Source organism: Manis javanica, chromosome 16 (assembly GCF_040802235.1).
Source record: "Manis javanica isolate MJ-LG chromosome 16, MJ_LKY, whole genome shotgun sequence".
Lineage (NCBI taxonomy): Eukaryota > Metazoa > Chordata > Mammalia > Pholidota > Manidae > Manis > Manis javanica.
The window spans coordinates 40,568,896-40,572,720 of record NC_133171.1 but is presented as its reverse complement, the minus strand read 5'-3'; the positions used below and the strand labels follow the sequence as shown (position 1 = coordinate 40,572,720).

Here is a 3,825-nt window from a genome sequence, read left to right as displayed (position 1 = left end):
ATTCACTTGACCTTGATTATGCAGTTCCTACAATTTTAAATCTGGGAGGAAATATTAGAGAGAGTTGTATTTCTCCACAAGTTTCTTTGTCATGCATTTTCTCTCACTAAATTGGTAATAAAAATTCTACCCTTTTATGCAAAATATATTGAAAGTGACTATTATTCATTGGCACCAAAACAAATGTCATAAATTTGTACTTTCTTTTTTTGTAATGTCTTTTTCTCCAGCTCTATTGGGATATAATAGACATATAACATTGTGAAAGCTTAAGGTGAACAGTGTGTTGATTTATACACTTAACATCTTGAGAAATGATTATCACAGTAGCATTAATTAACACCTACATCACCTCACATAACTACCATTTCTTGTGGTGAGAATATTTAAGATCAACTCTCTTCAGCGACTTTATATAATACTGTAGTGTTAACTATAGTTACCATGCATTACATTCCCAGGACTTACTTATCTTATAACTAGAAGTTTGTACCTTTCTGAACTGTTTCATCCAGTAACATTCTTGAAATGACACATTACAGAAATGGAGAGCAAATTAGTTGCTGCCAAAGTTTCAGGAGGGAGTGGAAGCAAGCAGGAAGTGGATATAGCTATAACAGGGTAACACGAAAGATCTTTATGATGGAAATGTTTTGGATCTTGACTGTATCACAGTGATCTCCTAGTTGTGATGTCAAAATGTAATTTTGCGGTAGCGTTAGGGCTTGTGCCAGAGCCTGGGCGGCGGTCTGAGGGGCCTGAAGACTGCGGGAGGGAGATGGCAGCAGCATGGCGGCAGGGTATGGGCTGCCCAACCCTCCTCTTCCCCACTGTCGCCGCCTTCGCCGCCGGAGTTGTTGGGATCCTTTAGTCTGCGTGTGTTAGTTGTAAGCCCCACTGTCTGCCCGTCAGCCCTCCGACCCACCGGCCCTCCTTCCTTTCATCGCCACTGTCAGCCTGAGGGTCGGGCTGGTGGGTTAACTCCCACCCATGCCACAAGCCTGCGGGCCGGGACCACGGAGGACATGAAGCTGGAGTTCCCCTCTCTCCCACAGTGCAAAGAAGATGCTGAGGAGTGGACCTATCCAATGAGACGAGAGATGCAGGAAATTTTACCTGGATTGTTCTTAGGTCCATATTCTTCTGCTATGAAAAGCAAGCTATCTATTCTACAGAAATATGGAATAACACATATAATTTGCATAAGACAAAATATTGAAGCAAACTTCATTAAACCAAACTTTCAACAATTATTTAGATATTTAGTCTTGGATATTGCAGATAATCCAGTTGAAAATATAATATGTTTTTTCCCCATGATAAAGAATTTATTGATGGGAGCTTACAAACTGGAGGAAAAGTTCTTGTCCATGGAAATGCAGGAAGCTCCAGGAGTGCTGCCTTTGTTATTGCATACATAATGGACACATTTGGAATGAAGTACAGAGATGCATTTGCCTATGTTCAAGAAAGAAGATTTTGTATTAATCCTAATGCTGGATTTGTTCATCAGCTTCAGGAATATGAAGCCATCTACCTAGCAAAATTAACAATACCGATGATGTCACCACTCCAGATAGAAAGGTCTTTATCTGTTCATTCTGATACCACCGGCAGTTTGAAGAGAACACACGAAGATGATGATGATTTTGGAAACATGCAAGTGGTGACTGCACAGAATAGCTGACTCCAGCAACATTACAGAGGATGTGAATTTCTATTCGGGAAGCATAAAATATTAGATACAGTAATAATGTAAAATGGTATAAACAAAGTAGTTCCTTTTCATTTATATATTACTTACAAATCTGTTTCTCTGCAACTTGTCAAGCAATATTTTAAGATGTTGGACTTCTGCAACAGATGGCACTGAAGGTTTTACTCTTTTTTTTTGACATGTTACAGTTTTATTATTATTATAAACCAATAATTTTGGACTTGCAAAGAGGTATTGCAATAATGCACTTTTCATACTTGAAATTTATTTGTATGATATAGTTATTTACTTTAAACAAGATGCAAGCTAGGGGGGATTTGTTTATAAAATCTGGGTAATTTATAGCAAAAGAATTTACTAAAGTTTGCTAAAAATCATTTTGTGTTCTATATATTACATTTTAAACTAATTTTACAGTTCAGTTTTATGATGGAGCCTCTTACAGAAACATTAATGCAGGAATTTGCCACATTTCTTCTTTAGTACAATTCAATAGCTTAATTACCCTTTTATTTTAAACTTATTAATCCCTTATTAATAATCTTTAAATCATGATATTAGCCAACTATGCTTACTTTAACATGATCCAAGTATTGCCTCCATTCTTATTACTTTCCTAATTTTTTTCCTAGAAAACAGTTTAATGAACAAAAGAATATACTTTGCTTCATAATACCAGATTCTCAAAAATGAGTTTTAGGTTTTCAGGTGACTTTCCTTTTTTGCATTTCTTCAAAGCCAAATGTTGTGTTTGTTCTTTTTAGAGTTGCTTAGCCCATTTGATTGTTTTTTGTCCAAGATGGTTCTAAGTAGACTATAAGAAACCAATGTAGCACTGTTTTTCTCCAAATGAAGCCCAAAAAAGAAAAGTGCCTTGCATCATTAATTTTAAATTATTAAAATAATAAAAAAAGAAATTTAAAAAAATGTAATTTTGCAAGATGTTACCATTGGGCAAATCTATTGGATGAAACTGATAAAGTGTATGGGATTACTTTGTATTATTTCCTACAACTGCATGTATATCTACAACTATATAAAAATCAAAAGAAAATTTTAATTAAAAAGAAAATTTCCTCTAAGCAAACAAAAATTAAAAAGAAAAACTGATATCTGCACTTCTCGTGTTATCTGTAAAACTCTCTCCTCAAATCCCTACTAAAATTCCAGTAAGAAATATGTAGCCATGGGAAACTGAGATGAAATACATTGGAACTAAGCATAGCTAGATGGGTGGGGGGAATGAAGAAAGAGGCAATTCCAAGTAAAAGCAGAGATGAGATAATCCTGGTGACATAACCAGTGAACTGTTACTATGAGGAGGAAGCCAGTACAGCATTCAGTCACCCTGAAAATTAGGCTAATGCAAAAATTAAATTGTTTCTTACGAATCAATTTCCTTTGAAATCACAAGAGTAAATTATTGTTACCCCAAAATGACTGTAGCTCCAAGGGGCAGAGTGTTCCCAGCCCAAGGCAGGTCCCCAATGAAATGGGTCTAACTGAAATAAGTCAAGGGAAATGTTAGGTTGGGAGAAAGGCTTTTATTCCTTACAGTTGTTAACCAGGCTTGGCAACATCCATCCCCTCCGGCTACTACTCACACTCTCCCCATGGCTTGTGTTCCCCTTCTCCTGACTGCCCCTTCTGGGAGGAACTCCATGGGCGAATCCCTGGTGACTGGCAAATTACATACCAGGAATGGAGGGGAGGAGAGAATGGACATTTTCTCTCCAGCCCTTATCCCAGATAGATGGGAGTCTCTGCAGCGGTAAATACCTCTTGATATATAAATGAACTAAGGCTAGGTTGGAGATTCTGGAAATTCTGCCATTTACCTCCTAATGACATAGAACAAATTTATGTGAGAAATCAATCAAATTTAGTATTACTGTTTTGTAAAATTTAAGTATATGAACAAAAGAAAATTCTAAATATTGTTATGACTTTTACCTGAGTTTACATCATTAAAAGCACTTAGGAGAAGTTGGCATGTGAGATTCAATTTTATTGATGTTAGAAGAATTTGACCAGTTAAGTTTGCAATTTTTAAATTCTTAACAGATTGAGCTTTATAAAATATTAGTTTTTATTTATTAATTAGACAA

General features: G+C 36.1%; 1 pseudogene; it reads left to right on the top strand.

Moving 5' to 3' along the window:
- Nucleotides 1-544: 544 nt before the first annotated feature.
- LOC118969172 (serine/threonine/tyrosine-interacting protein pseudogene) lies at nt 545-2,181 on the top strand (annotated as a pseudogene).
- The last annotated feature ends 1,644 nt before the right edge of the window (nt 2,182-3,825 follow it).